The 20,817-nt window shown below is 39.3% G+C and overlaps 1 pseudogene; it reads right to left on the bottom strand.

Annotated features, from left to right (window-relative positions):
• The window catches only part of LOC142174678 (putative indole-3-pyruvate monooxygenase YUCCA10), a 345,285-nt pseudogene extending 325,199 nt beyond the window's left edge, over positions 1-20,086 (bottom strand).
• Between the last annotated feature and the right edge of the window lie 731 nt (positions 20,087-20,817).

Here is a 20,817-nt window from a genome sequence, read left to right as displayed (position 1 = left end):
TGAGCCTTAGGATTAGGCTCAATATCACTCAGGAGAGTTCCAGCATGTATAGTATTTTGATTTGCTGCTAACTGCCCCATTTTCCTCTCAAGATTTCTAAAATTGGTCCTGAGTTGTTGATTTTCAAGCAACAACTTCTTCAGCAAGTCATTCATACTCTCTTCTATTTGTCGGGGTGGGTTCTGAGGTTGATTGAAATTTCCTTGGGGTTTATAATGATTTTTATGCGGCTGATTTCCACCCCATGAGAAGTTGGGATGATTCTTCCAATTTGGGTTGTAAGTGTTCCCATATTGTGCATTCTGATTCATTAGACCTTTGATCTGTTTCCCCACGTAGTATATATATTCAGGATTCGTGCGGCACATGTCACTCATATGGCTGCCACCACATAGTTCGCAGCAAATAGACATTTGTTGTACATGTTGCATCTATTGTGTTTATTGCATTGTCATTCTATTCATCTGATTTGCTAATTTTGCTATATCGGCTCTCATGGCTGAGACGTCATCAAGCTCAATCAACCCGGCTGCCTTCTATTTAATTTCTCTTCGTGAATCCCCATCTCCTTGCCAATTATGATCATTAGCAGTGAAGTTATTTAGCAAGAGTTGGATTTCACTATACGGTCTAGCCATGCAACTACCCCCACAAGCTAAATCAAGATTCATCTTTGATGCATTATCTAGCCCATCAACAAAAGTGTGACCCAATACCTCATCAGTCTGACAATGATGTGGGCAATCTCTGAGTAGCTTCTAGTATCTTTCCCACGCTTGGCAAACTGTCTCGCCATCCTGTTGTTTGAACCCAAGAATCTGACTCCTCAATGACTTTGTCTTCTTAGTGGGGAAAAACTTGATTAAGAATTTCCGTGCTAGATCATCCCAAGTGTGGATTAAGTTCGCAGGCTCCTTTTGCAACCATTCCTTAGCTTCCCCCAACAGTGAAAAGGGAAAAAGTGTCAGCCTAACATAGTCCTTGGAAACGTTTGGATAATTGTAGGTATCCATAATTTCCAAGAAATTTTTAATGTGCCTCTGCGAATCTTCATGAGATAAACCCACATATTGCCCTATGGACTGAATCAGTTGTACCAAGTACTATTTGAGTTCAAAATGCCCTGTGATCTCAGGCTTCACAATAGCCTGAGTCATATTAGCAAGATTGAGCCTTGCGGCTTCTATCACTGCATGCTCTGCATTACCTGCCATCTCTATTGGCTGTGGTTGAACTACGATGTCCAACTCTCTTTCAATTCTAGTTCTAGCTTCGACTTCCCTCCTCACTCTGTGAAGTGTTCGTTCAATTTCAAGATCAGGAGGAAGGAGATTGTTTGGGCTTCTACTCCTCTGCATTCAAGAGAAGAGTCTGTGTTAACACAAATAAGGTAAACTGAAAATTAAAACTTGAATAAATAACTAATGAAAGCTCAATTCAGTCAAGTAGCTAATTTCTAAGTCCTCGGCAACGGCGCCAAAAACTTGTTGTGACCAAAAACACTCATGCAAATGTACGCGATCATCAAGTAATAAAGTAGTGAGTAGAGTATCTTTCCCACGAAGACTTGTGATTAACTATTGACTGATTCAAACTCAATTAACTTATCGATTCAACAGATTTTTCACAAAATATAGAAGTCACTAATTTACTACCTAAGACTATCAAGCAATGAATTAACTAGAAATCAACCGAACAAATAGCAATTTCAAATAACAATCAGTAGGAGAGAATATTCCAGGGTCACGGGTTATCTAACAATCGTGTTGTGTTCTTAGATCAGAATGACTAATTAATTTATTTGGATTGTTGATTGACAGGGTTGATATTGCTCATAAGAATCTGTCGAATTCTTACTCGCCTATTCAACCTAACTTAATGCCTATATGTCTATGGAATTAAGATTAACAAAAATGTATTTACACTTCCTGTATTTCAACCAATCAAGACAATTAGGTATATGTCTATCTTAATTGTGAATCTGTTCCCCGATGTCCGGGTTCAAGAACTTGCTCTATTTAATTCTATATGCAATATAGAATTCTCACTTTCGAGTTTAACTCTAGATTCGTAGATAGTATTTCACTGTTAGCTACTCAGCAAAATAATTGAGAACAAAATTAAATAAACAATCCAATATGATAAAATCAACTTCGTCAAATTAAACTTCAAACATCAACATTCATGTTTCACCAATGACCCTAGAACAATAGGGTTCTTAGCCACACATGCTCATGGTAACAATTTCAAGTAATTCCCATGAATACATAAAAATCAATAAAAGAAGGAAAAAGTAAGAACTCAAGACGAATTCCGTGGTTCCCAAGCTTTGTCGTGGCTTTTTCTCCTCTCCCAATATGTTAGATGACCTAAAAGAGGTGTTTTTTGGCTTATATATTGCGTACAAAAGTCGTGGGCCAAAGTTCTCCTAATCCTAGTCCGAATCTACTTCAGGGATTGATGTTGGGGTGGATGCTTTGCATCCACATCGTCCTCCGCTTCTCAGCTTCGCATGGTAGGTTGCTCCATCTCAGCTTTGCCCAGGTGCGGGCTATGGGGATGCTATGGGCCGACTTCACTTCTAAGGGGTGCACCAAGTAACCTTCTTCCCAAGGTTGGATGCGACGCATCCAACCTCTTCTCCTCTAGTTGGAACATCTTTTCTTCATATTTTTGCACTCTAAACACCCTAAATCATCACACACAACTCCATTAGTCATAAAACCAATAATTAAACCATGTTGGGCATGTTTAACACCAAATAGCAACAAAAAGCGGTTAAAACATGGGTAAAGTAACATCAAAACATATAGAAATATGCCCAACATCATACAATATTGATGGACCAATGTTGAAACATGAAACATAGTCATCTAAATATTGAATGAATTTTTTTCTTGAAATATAATAGGATATGAGGTGGGAAAAGGGATATATGAAAGTTGGCATAATTGTTTAGGCAAATGAAGATTAAGACGATCAAATGAATATTTATTCCATATGGAAGCATAACAATCTTCTTTTTCAAGAATTATGACAGGGATTGAGAGTTTTCTTAGACATGCAGCTGTTGCAATTCCAGATGGACCTCCTCCTACTATGATCACTACTTGATTTTGTGTTACATATATATATATAAAACTTACCACAATTAGATGTGAAGGCAAAAGACAAGTTTAGTTTGGTTTTGTTATTGAAAAAATGAGTTATTTAATATTTGTTCTCTACCGTATACAACAACAACAAACTCAATATTGTCTCACAAGTGGGGTTTGAGGAGGGTAGTATGTAGGCAGACATTACCCCTGCCTTTAAGGTAGAAAGACTATTTCTGATATACTCTCAGCTTGTTCCCTAATCGTATGGATTCATAACTTATCCTTCAAACCTAGAGTCCAATCAATCGTTTTAAGTATAAAATTTTCGCAAAATATTGGCTGATTTCTTTCGATCTTATCTCATTTTTAGTGGGAAAAATTATTCAGTATTGATGATATAAGGTAACAGATTTTCGGTGGAAGGTTGAGGTGACTTGTCATTAAAAAAACCAAGACTCTAATCCAAACCTACTATCAATAATTTCATGCGCCGGCCACGTTTTATCTAATTCAACTTGTAGTTAATATATTGCTTAAAGAAATTAAAGATTCTGAAAGTACAAGAGGGGGTGGGGGAGGGGGGTGGAATTGTTTTCTTTTTAAAAAAATTATCACTACTAGTTGACTAGTTGTCTAACAGCTTGTTTGGATGGTTGTTACATATCGTTTCATAATGTATCGTATCATATTGTATTGTATTGTATCGTTTGATGAATATAATGTTTGGATGGATTGTGTTATTTTGCCGTCGTTTCTTGATATCACGCACCAATAATATAAGCTGAGAAGACTTTTTCCAGTTAAAATTTCAATACCTCAATTTTTTCCTGCGTGGGAAGATTTTCTGATGATGAATTTTTCCTCCCAAATCTGAGTGTATTTTGCTTTGCTTATGAACAGATCTTTTTGAGAGTTTTATTATTGTGTGAAAAGGATAGAAAGAGGAAAAAGAAAAACAGAATAAATGAAAGAAAAACGGTTAGACAAAGTCGTCGGTGAATGAATATCCACCGGAATTAGAGAAGAAACGAAAAAAGAAGTAAAAGAAAAAAACAAAGAAAAAGGAAAATGAAAAAAAAAGTAAGAAAAAATAGTAAAAAAGCATATATAAAAATATGAAAATCATTTTTCTTGCTTCTCACTCTTCTAAGGAGAGTGAAATACACACGCTCTGCCACGTCACCTTTAAGGGTGCAAATAATTCTACTTTAAAATAGTTTAGGGGGTAATAAAATCCCGCTAAGGTAGAGTGTGTAGTTGGAAATTTGGGTATAGGTCAGGGGTACTTATGCATTTTCCCTAATTTTTTTGATAAATTTGATGCTTTAATTGAGAAGAATGTGGATGATGATGACTTTGAAATGGATATTATTATTAATCAAGCTTCAAGTAAGAAAATATTCACGAGCACACATATTCATGGCTAAGTATGATTTGTATTTGATGTATGCTAAAATAGCTTAAATGTCTTTCCTAGTTTTATAATGTAAAAAGTATGCACTCAAACCAAGATATAACAGTTCTGACAATGGTCTAATAATGTTATCCTTATTATCAAAGATGGAGAGTCATTGGAGGTTGGGAAAAAACAAGCAGAAGAACCTGGTTCATCACTGTTCAGGTATGCATTTACTCACTCTAAAGTAAATTCATGTTCTGCTTGCAGAAGCTATGTAGTCTAGTCTAAACTCCACTTAAAATGCATCCTCTACCCAGAACGTTAATAATTTTTTAAGCTCCAGCCTCACACGCATCTTAAACATTGTCAGCCATAAAACATGACAGGAGAAAAGATGCAAATACAAAGGGAGAATCAAAAGTTGAGGTTCATAAAGAGAATTGATCTAAATGCATAGAAAATGATGCACATACTAAGGGGGAGCTGGAACTTATGATTGGAAAAAAAATAAAAAAAACAAGGGGAAGAATATGTGTTTGCACAAAATAGTGAATGCTGTCTGATTTTGAATATATTGAAAAATTATATGCCTAGCCATTTAAAGGGTTGCAATGAATGGAAGGTGAATACCTTACACTTGTGCAAAAGCTCTATGTATTGTGTATCGATAAAGAGGGAATCAAATGAAGAAAAATCAGTTCCTCGACACCTCTTCCAAAAAGAAAAAAAGAAGACTAAAAAGAAGAAGGTGAATATGGTATTGTTCAAGTTAACTGAAACCAAAATGGTAAAAGGAGGAATTATTACTGCAGTTGAAAAAGGATAAAAGAAAAACTTTTCATAATTCCTAAAACCCTTGAACCTGGTCCTTTACACTTTTTCCTATGAAATAAGTTCAATTCATTTTTGATCTTGTAGTCTTTTGTTTAAAATTCATGCTTTTTAGTTCTATTTTGATGTTGTAGTGCTTAACTGTTACATTACAATTGGTTTTTGTTTAATGTAATTCCCGCTTGCTTTGATTTTACTACTTTTGATGGCTAGTATCGTTAGATTAATGTTCTTGAGAGTGTTTAACTTGATTGTTTGTTGTATAGCCCCAACGGCCATAGGATTGATATTAAACTCTTGCTACATGTTTGACATACTATTAGATATTGATATATTCTATGATGCCAAAAGGGGGAAGATTGAGATTTGCACAAAAGTGGAACGAAAAATCTAGGTTAGCTAAGTTTCATATACTCATGTTCTCATGTGTTGTATGTGGTTTGATTGGGTTGATCATGCATGGATCATATGGGCTTTTGGGTATATCTGTTTGTCATCATCAAAAAGGGATAAATTGTTAAGAATTGGGTTTTGATGATTAACAATTGTATCCAGTGAACATGTGTTGAGAATCAAGTTCTCATAGTAGTAGCTGAAGGTTCTTTTAAGGCAGTAACTTTTACACAAAGTTAGTATAGTCCAATATTGCTGGAAAGGACTCTTGTTTCTCATCATCAAATAGGAAAAAATTATTGGAAATTAGATTTGATGATTAACAAACATGGCAGATATATTAGGGACATGTTCCTGCTGAGTTGGTCTTGCAGAGTGCTGGCACTTAATCCTAGCGGGAGTAGGATTTATTTTTTGAGAGAGATATTATCTTATTTCGTATTTTATGACCTATTAGCCACCTAAATAATAGAGAATTTTGGTAAATCTTTATTGTTAACTTGAAGACCAAGTTTGTAAGGAAGTAGAGTTAAAAGTGAATTTATTTTAAGAAAAGAATCATATATTTCATATACTTTCTTTATTCTCTAGGGTTAGAAGGGAGATCTATAAATGATATATTTTTCATGAAATTGGTAGAAATTAAACAGGTATTTTGCTGGAAAAGAGTTAGAATTAGAGTGGTAAACAAAAAAGGAAAACCATGTGATCATATATGGTAAGTTCTTTATGAAGTAGGTCTCTTATTATTTGTTCCCTTTTATGATTTGAACTTTTTATGCTACTAACGTGTCACCTATATGTAGTCCAAGTTTACCTCATTTCAGGCACACACTTCCATTATTATTTCAGAGTAAATTGAGAGAAAAGTAAGAAAGAAGTGGATATTGAAGGCTGGAATGTGCAGAAGAACCAGACTAAAGAACTTGTTCCTTTGATACAATATCAAATTCATTGTACTTAGTCTAGTTCATTGTATTAGGTTTATTGAGTTGTAATCTTATTTACTTATATAATAAGCATTTCAAGAGGTTTTTCTCTGTGAGAGAATTCAAGTGTTAGGCTAGAGTTACCTTGAGCATTTTGCTATAATCAGAGTGGTTGTAGGCAATCAAGTGGCAAGAATTTAATCTATTAGGTTATAAGTGTTTGTAACCTAAAATTGCTCGTTGTTTTAGTAAAGTTTTTGTGAGATATCCCAAAGGCGAGTCATTGTTTTTACTCCCTTGAGAAAAGAGGGTTTTCACGTAAAAAGCTTCTGTGTATTTAATTCCGCACTTTACTGTTTCAGTTGTTTAACGAAGGAGCAGATATAATGTCATGGCCCCGGTTCGCCCTCCATGAACCATCGTGGCGACACCTAGTCTCTACGACTAGGTAAGCCTAAATGCGGAAGATAAACCAAACTTGCGGAAGAAAAAAAAATAATTTTAAACAGAAATAGTGTAATAAAATAGCATTTGAAAGTGCCACTCAGTATACACAGTACCAACTCTCATAAAGTAATACAGTTTTTCCCAAAACCTGGAAACTCATGAATCACAAGCTACGAATATAATAAAAATGCTCTAACTCCGGAATGTCTACATCAACATAAGAAAATAGAAGGGCTATCACTACAAGATAGAATGAAAAGGGACTCCTCGATCTGCGGACGCAGCAGATATACCTCGAAGTCTCTGGAGCAGTCACCTCGGCTCAAGGGTGATAGGACTGAGTCAAAGTACCTGGATCTGCACATGAAAAACATGCGCAGAAAGGGGGCATGAGTACACCACAATGGTACTCAGTAAGTGCCAAGCCTAACCTCGGTCGGGTAGTGACGAGGAAGTTCAGGGCCCTACTGAGTTAAAATAAATATATAAGGTGTGGCAGTATAAGATAAGCAGTACAGCTGAAAGCTAACAATAATAATTTAATATAGAAAGACGAGGAATTCAATAAATAAAACAGAGGCAAAAACAGACACAAGGAAATAACCAGGGATCTCTCAGTATCACGAGGATCTCTTAGTACCCTCAATATATGTCAAGGATCTCTTGGTATCCCGAGGATCTCTCGGTATCCTCAATATATGCTAGGGATCTCTTGGAATCCCGAGGATCTCTCTGTATCCTCATTATATGCTAGGGATCTCTTGGTATCCTGGGTATCTCTTGGTATCCTCAATATACATGCTAGGGATCTCTCAGTATCCCGCAACTCAGCTCAAATCATAAATACGTGCAGGGGATGTCCCGGGATGACGTCCCGTAGTCCCAAAGTAAAACACGCAGCAACAACATAAGGAATACACATTAAAGCCCAATTTCGTACCAAGTAAACAGGTAATTCTAACCTAACATGCTTCACATAATACAATTAAGACACTTTAAACAAGTAAGCAATTAAGTCAGTTAAACATGCTTTTCTAGGTTAACAACATGCTTAAATTGCAAGTAGTATAAGACAGGAAAAAGGAACACAATTAAAGTTTCTTAAAGAAAATCGGATTTCCATCAATTAGCTCAAGTACGCACTCGTCACCTCACGTACAAGGCATTTCAATTATCAAATATACCAAATCCTAAGGGAAGGTCCCCCCACAAGGTTAGGCAAGCCACTTATCTCGAACCAGCTCAAATCAATATGAAACCACGCTCTTCCCACGAGTACTCGACTCCAAATGTCCCAAATCTATTCAATTCAATTGCATAATGTAAATAACACTTCAAATAATTGATTCTACAAAGAAATTCTAAGCTAATACGCAAAATTAGGTAAAATAACCAAAATGCCCCTCGGGTACACGTCTCGGAATCAGGTAAGATTTACATTTCCAGAATCCTCACACTCTCATGAGTTCGGTCATACCAAAAGTACCAAAATCGGACCTCAAATGGTCCCTCAAATCATCACTCAAAAGTCTCTAATTAGTCAAGCCCTAACCCCCAATTTACCACTAATTTTTCTTAAATTTTCATGCTTATTGTCGACGCCCCCTTTTTCCTCCGCCTCCCCTATTGGGGGTTAGAAATCGGGTATACGACATTGGGGAGGACAACTCTATTCCCTTTCAAGAATTGGGTTTTGGAGTTTTTTGAAGAGTCGCCACCTAATGATTATAGTGCATTAGGACACTTTTAGAAGGGTTTGAGATGAAAACCAGAGTTCGGGTAAGGTCTAGAAAATATCTTAAGGGGAAGGTGTTAGGCACCCCTCAAGATCCACTAGTGTGGTTCCCGACCATGTTACAATTGTGACTTTACAAGTAAACAAACAAAGCTCAAATAAGGACTTACATAGGGCATTGCGATTAGATCAAAAACTTTTGAAGGTAAGTAAAGAGGACAGAAATTTATAAAAAGATTTGAAAAGTTGAAAGCACATAAAGGGAAAGGGGTCCTAGGTTTATGATTAATATGGATCACTTCAATGCAATATCCAGCAATCACTCCTCAGAAGAGGGGTCGCACGTGATATTAGCGCACCGGTCATCATATCCATATTCTACCCTCCCTACCCTGTTAAGGTATTAAAGCGCAAATGGTATCGTCACTTATTGCATGCTAGTATCCGTCCCAATCCTATCAGTCCCGGAGGCATTTAAGACTACTAATCCTAAAGGGAAAGGGCTTTTTGAGAAAAGTTTCAAAGGATAAAATACTAAGGCGACATTCAAAACATATAATACAGGTATGGGAAAGCATGTAAGCAAATAGCGCTCAAGTAAACCTCCTTAAATAACAACATATAGTTTAGCATGTCTTGCACGTACTGGTTTGGTCTTAAAAAAAATTAAAGTGATAAGCGGACTGATTAAACATATACTGTTAGACAAGAAGTCCGCATTAGGTTCACCCGAATGCAGTTGCCTCAGACTGATCCAGTTAGTTAATCAACCTTTGTCTATGTGTTGAAATAGAACTACTGATTTTGAAAACAAACTGATAAAAGAATTGTTGGTCTTTGACAGAGTAAAAGTGAATTTCAGAGAAGGTATTGATTTATTATAGAAAAACGTTTACCAACTTAAAAAAAAAGAGTTTATCAAATTTTGTCAGGAAAAGAGATGGTAAAAGAAATACGGACTGATTTTAGAAAAAGGGTCTGCCAGCTTTATCGAGTTTTTTAGAAAAGGATTTGCGAGTTCAGAAGTCGGGTAAAGCTTTAAACAAGTAAGACTGTTTATATCCAAGATTCCCTATAGGCATGCTTTCTACAAATTACTGATTAATACCTTTCCAAACTGAACAGGAGCCCTATGAACATGATATTTATGTACGACTTTTATTATTAAGCCTAACTGTTTGCCTAATAGCGTTTGCATAGAAATATAGGAATCTATAGGCATGATAACTACGCGTGGAATTGCAGAAATTAGAATAACACCCTATAGGCATGTTTTCTACCCTTACGCATAAAAGTAAACCCCTCCCCTTTTCACTAGATCCCCGAGTTTATTCAAATTATTACAAACCGAAAAATAAGACAGAAATGAAAAAATACATCAGAAATTACAGCTACATCCGAGCAGCCTAATTCAGACTTGGTATCTAACAATATGAGATTGAACCACTTACGAGATCCAGATTTTCAAAGCCTTCTCTTACCTAATGTGCTTCAGAGATCCAAGGAGTTTCAAGAACTCCAGGCAGTGCTTACACCCCAGATATTACAGAATTAGATTATAGTGCAGTGTAGAAATGCCAATTCTCAGATGTCCAAGTTAGAGGGAACTCAAGGTCCCAAGGCAAGGCTCAAAAGAGAGGGGTAAAACTTAGGATTCTAGGAATAGGTGTAAGTGCAAAAAGGGGAAAGGGAATCAGAGAAAACCAAGGCAAGCTAGTGGTCGTGCCCAACAATTGGGATGCTGGCACGCCCCTGACCAGCTTGCTGGTCGAACATTGAGAGTTAGGATCCATTGTGGATCAAGCCAAGGTCTGGAAAGCAATTAGGATACTGCCAGGCCAAGGACTTAACTCAAGCATATAGAAGGGAATAGGGGTAGGGACTCATAGCAGAAACAGGTAAAAGAAATTAGCATGTCTGTTAAACATTTAACTCCATATAGACAGTAAAGTAAGCATAGATGCAAAGGCTGTAAGTAAACACATTGGGATGATGCTGAAACTAAAACTAGAACATACCAGTCTTAAAGAAACAAGTAAGAAGAAAGTAGCAGCCTTGTAAATCCAAAGTGTAAACAAGCAGTCAGAATACGATGAGTCTAGAAGAGAAGTGAGATTGTGAAACTGTGAAGTCTGTAGTGCAAAAGTGTTGAGTTGAAAGTGTGTGTGTGTTATGAAAAATATTGGATTGTGAGTATGCAGTGTAAAGTTCTACTTTCTTTCGAAGTCCAGGTCTTGTTTTAAAAGTGAAGAAGGGCAGTCCCTGTATACTATAGAGAAACGAGTGAGAAAAGGTAAGAAAATAATTTGCAATCAATCACATAGAATCCCCCTACAACTAAGGGATTCTGATTTTAAACGGGCAGAAGACAATTAAGGAAGGAAATTTTGAGTTAAAACTTTCAAAGTAGCACAAGAAGGGTAAATACACATGAGTTATTTAAGGAAAAATTTTAGTAGTACACGGTTTGTAAAAGTAAGGCAAGAGAATCAATTAAACAACGAAGAAAATCAAAATTACAGGCCTTGCTCAAATAAACCAAGTCAGGAATAGATAAAGAAGATTCAATTAGAGAAAAATCAATAGTAATCAATCAAACCTTATTAAAAGGAATTCAGAATCAATCAATAGTTGGAAAAATCCTTTTGAAAGAAGAACTCTCATATATAAAGCACTCGAGCATGTGAATAAAGAAGTTATATAGAAGGGAGTTTAATCAAAGAGAGGTTCAGAATCATGAGAAACAAATAGGCATGAGGTCATAGAGAACATATTGGAGAAAGAAGTTCGGAAAAGAAGAGGTGATACAGACTTAAATTAAAACAGAGGAAACATGTTTAGCAAGAACGTAAGCAGAGTAAAATCAAAGAACTCAACAGCAAGCACATATAGTAGAAGAGTAAGGGAAACAAAACAAGGATTAACAGGAGTAACATGTATAAAAGAAAAGTAGAAGGACAATACATGCGTAGTAAAACAAAAGTCACACGAGCATGATATATACAAACACACATAAAGAAAAGAAGAAGAAGAAGAATCAGAAAGATATTTTTTTGAAAACCCTTTCAGAAACCCTAAATCGAAGACAAACGATTTTGAAAAGAAAATTTTGGGAAAACACTTTAAATGTCGAGTAAAGCATAGATCTAAGCAAATAAACAGAGAAAGAACCTCGAATAGCTTAGGGTTTCGGAGAAACCCTAGAAATGAGAAAGGCTTTGGAAGAAAAATCAGATCTTGAGTCGAAGAGGTGAGGAATCAGGCTCCTGAGGCCTGGATGTGCCGGAGCAAGATCGGCAAGGGCCCTAGAACCTAGGATCTGTAGAGATCTGAACGGACACCACCGAGGTCAGACCTCGAATCTTCGAACACCAAACGTATAAGAGCAAATGGAGACGAGTTTAAGCCATCCATGGCCTGAGAGGCCATGGATTCCAGTGAGCTTGAAGTAGAAGACGATTAGGGTTTCGAGAACCTTGGAGAGAGTTTGAGAGAGGAGAGTGTTTAGAGGCGGCAGTTTGAGTGAAATGAGTTAGGGTTAGGGGTGTGGGCGGATTAAAAAAGGAAAGGGGAAATCGTGGCCGTTGATCAAAATGATCAACGACCTGGATTAAAAGAAGGGTTGGGCGGGTTGGATAACAGGTCAGGGGTCGGGTAAAAATAAGAATTGGGTCGTCCGAATTTGAGTTGAAATTGGGTCAATTTTTAGGCTAAAATCGAAATGTAATGGGGCTATAATTGAAATAAACTGAGGCTACATGTTAAATAGCCTGTTTTACCCTTTTTATTTATTAAAAATAGTAAAAATAATTTTAAAAACAGATTAAAAGCACTGAGCTAATTAATGGTATATAAATATTAATCTAAAAATACTGGAAATGATTTTATGATCGCAAAACGCTATTAATCGTAATATAGGCCATAATTGCAATTTTATGCAATTTAGCTTAAAAAATATCAAATGAATTTGTAAAAATATGCAAAAAAATCACGTTAATTATATTTTGGTATAAATATGAGAATAAAATAAGTTATTCACCAAAATGATAATTTTGGAAATAATTATTGAATTTTGTACTGCTAAAAATAGACAATACATTGATTTTAAAAATCTTAAAAATTAGTGATTAATACTGAAACTCTTGGGCATGCTTATGTATGCATGTATATGTTATTTTAAACTTATTTTGAGTATATAAAAATACATAGGGAAAAATTGGGTATCAACAGCTGCCCCTCTTTAGCCGGGAAGGATGAAAGAGTTGTCGGGTAAAGATAAGATGGCCAATTTTGACCGAAAGAAACGATTTGCAAAGAGTTTTGACCGAGCTCTAGCTCTTGAGCCGCCTACATATCCCTGGTATTACAGGAATCAGGTCATATGTAGTTCAGGAACCATTCACGGAATATGCCGATGGTCGAATGTGATGTTTTAGTCTAAGAGAGGTTTCTGAAAACTGATAGGCTGCGGGAGCTGGAGCGAGATTGCTCCTGCTGAGACGGCCGTTGCCAGCCGGTGTACTTGCAAGTAAACAATACGAGCGTATATCGTGCGTAAATTTAAACGTGATGCAAGTTCCCATCGGACCATGAATGTTGTCCTAGGACGGTTAGGATGACGTTCTTAGACCATGATGTCCTGGGCCATGAAGCGTATGGTAAAGGATTCTCAAGCTATGAAATGATGTTGTCGGGCTATGAGAATGATGCCTCCGAACTATGATGCCTTTGAATAATGATATGCAAAAGATAAAATGGGGTCTTCGGGCCATGGCATGGCGTTCTCGGGCTATGCGAATGGTGCCTCCGAACAATGACGCCTTTAGACAATTCGGCGATCTTTCAGCCCATGAAATGTAGAAGGTGGCGATCTTTTCAGCCGATGCAAGACATAAATAAAAGGTGGCGGTATTTCAGCCGATGCAAGACGTAAATAAAAGGTGGCGGTATTTCAGCTGTGCAAAAAAAAATAATGTGGCGATATTTCAGCCATGCAAGAAAATAAAGTGGCGATATTTCAGCCATGTAGGATGGAGACAGAGCTTAGTCTCGGAAGGCAGAAAGGTAGCCTTATGCAATGCAAAAATGCAGATGGAGATATAGCTTAACCTCGGAAGGCAGAAAGGTAGCCTTATGCAATGCAGGATGGAGGTAGAGCTTAACCTCGGAAGACAGAAAAGTAGCCTTATGCAAAAATGCAGATGGAGACAGAGCTTAGTCTCGAAAGGCAAAAGAGTAGCCTTATGCAATGCAGGATGGAGGTAGAGCTTAACCTCGGAAGGCGGAAAAGTAGCCTTATGCAAAAATGCAGATGGAGACAGAGCTTAGTCTCGAAAGGCAGAAGAGTAGCCTTATGCAAAAATACAGATGGAGACAGAGCTTAGTCTCGAAAGGAAGAAGAGTAGCCTTATGCAGATGCAAAGATATGCAGATGGAGGATGACTGCTGGGGAGATTGTGTGCGGATAGCAATTGCGGGCAAGTGATGATTTTGAGAAGTTGCATTCTTGGGAAAGTATGCGTACATAAATATATTTAACGATACTGCAAGTCGACTACCTGCATCCAAAAAAAATCGTGAGTTCTGTAAGGGGAAAAGGTTAGTTCGTCTTCCCCGGGCTTTTGGCGTTGTGCGTCATTGGGGCAGCGTCGCTAAACAATAGCAATCCGGATAATAGTTATGCATGATTTAGTAAATATAACGTAAATATATAATCGAAAATAGCTTTCTTTAGATGAACCAATGACTGCGACGTGGTTCAAGACATTGCAACCTCTTTTGCTCCGGAATTTTAAGAGTCTTCCTCAAAATTCCGCCTCAGTTTGCTGAGCGGACATTTCCGACGACCGTGCTGAATGACTAAAAGAAATTATCTTCAGAATTTTGAGGGTCCTCCTCAAAATTCTACCCCAGTTTACTGGACCGGCGTTCCTGGCAATGCATGGACTAAAATCAACTTCGGAATTTTGAGGGTCCTCCTCAAAATTCTGCCCCAGTTCCAACAGCGGGGGAAAATGGAATTTTTATTAAATTGAGACCAAACCCATAGGGCTGCCTACGTATCCCCTCTTAAACGGGAATTAGGTCAGGCGTAGTTCAAATTACATCATAAAGGGAATCATAAGTGGTTATACATAATATCGTTTCACTACATCTGAATTGATTGGCTTTGGCCAGACTTCTCCATCCATTTCTGCAAGAATAAGGGCTCCTCCAGTTAGAACCCGATGAACCATGTACGGACCCTGCTATTTGGGAGAGAACTTCCCTTTGGCCTCGTCCTGATGTGGGAATATTTTCTTCAACACCAGCTGTCCCGGTGTAAACTTCCTTGGTTTAACTCTTTTGTTGAAGGCTCTGGACATTCTGTTCTGATACAACTGACCATAGCAAACTGCATTCATCCTTTTTCCATCTATGAGGGCCAACTGCTCGTAGCGACCTTTTACCCATTTTGCATCGTCCAGCTCCGCTTCTTGTATGATCCTTAAGGAAGGAATCTCTTTCTCGGTGGGGATGACTGCCTCTGTACCATAAACCAGCATGTAGGGAGTTTCTCCGGTCGATGTGCGGACTGTGGTGCGGTATCCCAATACGGCGAATGATAATTTCTCATGCCATTGTTTGTGCTTTTCAATCATCTTTCTTAGTATCTTCTTGATATTCTTGTTGGCTGCCTCAACAGCTCCATTCATCTAAGGCCTGTAGGCTGTAGATCTCTTGTGTTTGATTTTGAATGTTTCGCACATTGCTTTCTTCAAGTCGCTATTGAGATTGGAACCATTATAAGTGATGATTGATTCCAGAATTCCAAACCGACAAACAATGCGGTCGCGGACGAAATCTGCCACGACTTTCTTGGTTACTGCTTTATAAGATGCTGCTTCGACCCATTTGGTGAAGTAATCAATTGCCACTAGAATAAACCTATGCCCGTTTGATGCGGCAGGCTCGATTGGTCCAATAATATCCATTCCCCAAGCGGCGAATGGCCATGGTGAACTTGTTGCAATGAGCTCATTTGGAGGCACCTTTACCATATCAGCATGTATCTGACAGCGATGGCATCTACGAACATACCGGATACAGTCTGTTTCCATAATCATCCAAAAATATCCTGCCGAAGTATCTTCTTTGCTAAGACAAAACCATTCATGTGCGGCCCGCAGGTCCCTGCATGCACTTCGTCCAATAGCTTGGACGCTTCATTTGCTTCAACACATCTTAGTAGACCCAAATTGGGAGTCCTTCTGTACAGGATTCCTCCACTGTGAAAGAAGTTGCTGGATAACCTACGAAGTGTGCGTTTCTGAGTAGCGTTGGCAAGTTCTGGATATTCCCCTGTTGTCAAGTACTCCTTGATGTCATGGAACCATGGTTTTCCATCCGCTTCTTCCTCAACATGGGCGCAATAAGCTGGTTGGTCATGAATCTTTATTGGGATGGGATCAATGAAATTTGTATCTGGATGTTGGATCATGGATGATAAAGTAGCTAAGGCGTCAGCAAACTCGTTTTGGATTTTGGGGACGTGCTAGAACTCTGTCTTTGTGAACCTTTTCCTTAACTCCTGTATATGATGCAAGTAGGGGAGTATTTTAGAGTTCTTGGTTGCCCACTCTTCTCGAACCTGATGTATGAGCAAGTCCGAATCCCCGATCACTAGCAACTCCTGAACGTTCATGTCAATGGCCATTTTGAGCCCCAAGATACAGGCTTCATATTCGGCCATATTGTTGGTGCAAGGGAACCTGAGCTTGGTGGATACCGGGTAATGCTGACCGGTTTCTAACACTAGGACTGCTCCTATGCCAACTCCTTTGAAATTTGCTGCTCCGTCGAAAAACAACCTCCAACCATCATAGGACTCTGCAATATCTTCTCCTATGAAAGATACTTCCTCATCGGGGAAATACGTTTTTAGGGGCTCGTATTCTCCGTCCACGGGATTCTCGGCGAGATGATCTACCAATGCTTGCCCTTTGATTGCTTTTTGGGTCACGTAAATAATGTCGAATTCACTTAGTAGAATCTGCCACTTGGCGAGCTTGCCAATGGGCATGGGCTTCTGGAAGATATACTTCAGAGGGTCCATTCTGGATATGAGATAAGTAGTGTAAGCACAGAAGTAATGCCTTAACTTCTGCGCGACCCAAGTCAGAGCACAACAGGTGCTTTCCAAAAGGGAATATCGGGCCTCGTATGGTGTGAACTTCTTACTGAGATAGTAGATGGCTTGCTCCTTTCTCCCTGTTTCATCATGTTGTCCCAGAACACACCCGAATGCTCCCTCCAATACCGCAAGGTAAAGCAATCGGGGTCTTCCTGGCTTAGGCGGAACCAAGACTGGCGGCGTTGACAGGTATTCCTTGATTTTGTCAAAAGCTTTCTGACAATCATCCGTCCACTTGGTAGCAGCATTCTTTTTCAACATTCTGAAGATAGGTTCACAAATGACCGTGGACTGAGCTATGAACCAGCTGATATAGTTGAGTCTCCCTAGGAAACTCATCACGTCCTTCTTGTTCTTTGGCGGTGGTATTTCTTGGATAGCTTTGACCTTTGATGGATCTAGTTCTATTCCTCTTCGACTTATGATGAAACCCAATAATTTTCCAGCAGGAACCCCGAACGCACACTTGGCGGGATTCAGTTTCAGATTGTACCTCCTTAGTCTGTTGAAGAACTTTCTTAGGTCTTCCCTATGATCCTTGGCTTTCTTGGATTTGATGATGACATCATCGACATATACCTCGATCTCCTTGTGTATCATGTCGTGAAAGATGGTGGTCATGGCTCTCATATAGGTGGCACCAGCATTTTTCAAACCGAATGGCATCATTTTGTAACAGTACATTCCCCACGGCGTGATGAAAGCCGTTTTCTCTGCATCTTCCTCATCCATCCATATCTGATGATACCCAGCGAAACAATCAACAAAGGACTGCAACTCATGCTTTGCGTAGTTGTCAATTAGAATGTGTATGTTAGGCAAGGGGAAGTCGTCTTTGGGACTGGCCCGGTTAAGCTCCCGGTAGTCGACACAAACTCTAACTTTCCCATCCTTTTTTGGTACTGGCACGACATTGGCTAACCATGTCGGATACTCTACCACCCTGAGAACCTTGGCTTTGACTTGCTTGGTAACCTCTTCTTTGATATTCAAACTCATGTCGGGTTTGAATTTCCTGAGCTTTTGCTTTACCGGCGGACATATTGGATCCGTTGGCAGTTTGTGAGCTACAATGGATGTACTGAGACCAGTCATGTCATCATATGACCAGGAGAATATGTCTTCATATTCCTTTAGGAACTTCGTGTATTCTTTCTTTTCTGATGGTGACAGGTGAACACTGATGCGCGTTTCTTTGACATTCTTTGTATCTCCCAGATTAACGACCTCAGTTTTGTCCAAGTTAGACTTAGGCCTATTCTCGAAATTCTCAACCTCTCTGATGACCTCTTTTGGTATATCATCCTCTTCTGAATCCATATCTGTTTGTTGCGTTGTCTCATTGCTAGTCACAATCGTTGGTTTATCGTCAAGGCAAGTAATAGTAATGCTGTGTAAAAATAAAGTGAATGATAGAAAAATAATAAGAGTGGGATATGTAGTAAATTGAAATGCTTAGATTGAGTTCATAAATGTTTTGAATATCAGAGCTCTTTTCAAAATTAAAGATAATGCGGGAATAAAATCATCTAGTAAAAGGTAAAAGTGTAATACATGGTGCTTTTGTTTATCCTTGCTACCCCGAAGCTTTCCGGGCCCTGGTGGGTCTGATTGACCAATTGCTGAGGCGCTCTCCTCGGTTCACAGCTTGTATAGAAGGGCCTTCCTCCTCGAAAATAACACAGCAATCCATATCATCGTCCTCCAGGAACAGATTCTTCATGGCTGCTAATGCTTCATCTTCTTCTGATCCGTATATGATGTCGGTCGGCTGGAAAGTCTGCTCCAGGCAAGGTATCGGATGCTCCAATAGATAGTAGGGACCGCACCATGGTGGTGACAAGTGATTGAACTCCTCCAAGTGTATTCATACCCCAAACCAAATGTAGTACCATGTTCCTTCAGCTTGATGGGCTTGGTGATTCCCTGGAGGTTTTTGCCGAGTCCCTTTCCAGGTTCGTACCCATACCAATTCAGGATACTTTCAATCTTGTTATCCCACCATTTATCCTTGTCTACAGCGTTGACCCGCTCTATGTGGTGGTATGTTTCTCCACCTTTTTTCCTTCTGCCTCCAACCATTGGGACGGTCTGGCGGCTGTATATGGGGTTGCTACCATTACCATGAATAATCACCTCTTGGTGATTCCACTCGAATTTCACTGCTTGATGCAGGGTCGATGCTACCGCTCCAGCAGTGTGGATCCATGGTCGTCCCAACAGCAAGTTGTAGGATGCTGGGACATCTATCACTTGAAAGTCAATGTCGAACCAAGTTGGTCCCATTTGCAGACATAGGCTGATTTCTCCGATAGTGGACCTTTGGGACCCATCGAAGGCTTTGACATTGATGGCCCCATCTTTGATCTCGTGCAGGCTCTTTCCCAATGTTCTGAGAGTTATCAATGGACAGATGTTGAGGCTGGAGCCTCCATCGATCAAGACTCTAGTGATGAAGTAATCCTCGCACTACACGGTGATGTGCAGGGCCATATTGTGACTTAGTCCTTCCGGTGGTAGCTCATCTTCGTGGAAGGTGATCTTGTGGCTTTCCAATACTTGCCCTACCATATTTGCCATTTCGCCTCCAGTTATGTTGCTGGGTACATAAGCTTCGCTTAATATCTTCATCAAGGCGTTTTTATGTGCGTCAGATCTCTGCATAAGAGCTAGGATGAAGATCTGGGCTGGTATTTTGTTCAACTGCTCGACGACTGAATACTCATTATCTTGTATTTTTTTCCCAAGATCATCGGTCCCAGTTTCAATAGTCCGTCCAGGGTTTCTGGACTCAGCTAGGTGCTCTGGAGTGTAAACCCTGCCTATTCTGGTTATACCCTGCGCAGCAATTGCTTCCCCCGTCTTAGTCTTTCCTTTTCTTCTTGCCTCAGCTGTGTAATCCCACGGTATGGCATTTGAGTGGGATGGTGTTATGTCTGACATTGCTACAGGAATGGGTGCCCTTGGCGGTAACACAGCAACTTCGAAAGATACAGGTGCCTTCGGGACTCCAAAATCAACCTCAATTGGTCTGGGCACCTTTGTAGAAGAAGGTGCTTCATATTCGAGAGGTAAAGACATATTTACTTCATCACCCTTGGAGGGCTGATTCTATACCATGATTGGGTTAAGTGTGACTGCCGGTTTCTTTGGCTCATCACCCTCAGCAATCAATCCTATCGATCCCTTAGGGTCCCAGTCATCTTCGATCTCGATCATGTGAATGTCTCCAACTTTGTGATCGGGCAGAGGGTTGTTGCGGACATTAGGAGCAGGCTCCTTTGCTATGATAACCTTATTGTTTATCAGATTCTGAATCTTGTCTTTCAACGAGCAGCACTCATCAATAATATGTCCCTTCATGCCGGAGTGGTACGCATAGGTCTTATTAGGGTTGACCCACTGGGAAGGATTTTCTGGAGTTATGGCAGGGATAGGGGAGACATAACCAGTAGCTTTAAGTCTCTCGTACAGCTGCTCAATTGGCTCAGTGATGGCTGTATATTGTCTGGGAGGTCTGCGGTCAGAATTTGGCCTGGGTCTAGGGAAATTTTGGCGAGTGGGAGGTGATTGGTAGTGAGAGGGTTGGGCACTATAAGTTTGGTAAACAAGTGCGAATTGAGAGTATCTGGATGAAGTAGGTTGATATATGATAGGTGGAAATGATTGGTAAACGGGTGGAGGATTTTGGTAAGAGGGTGCGGGTGCTTGGTAATTTGGGATTAGGATGATATGTAAGTAGAGGTGACGGGTAAGTGTGGTATTTCGGTGGTGATTTAGCTCCCTGTGTGACCATCACGTCACTCATGTCC

The sequence above is a fragment of the Nicotiana tabacum genome, chromosome 3 (genome assembly GCF_000715075.1).
Source record: "Nicotiana tabacum cultivar K326 chromosome 3, ASM71507v2, whole genome shotgun sequence".
NCBI classification, from domain to species: Eukaryota; Viridiplantae; Streptophyta; class Magnoliopsida; order Solanales; family Solanaceae; genus Nicotiana; species Nicotiana tabacum.
Note: the sequence above shows the minus strand (reverse complement) of the source record. Positions and strands in the feature narration are given on the sequence as shown.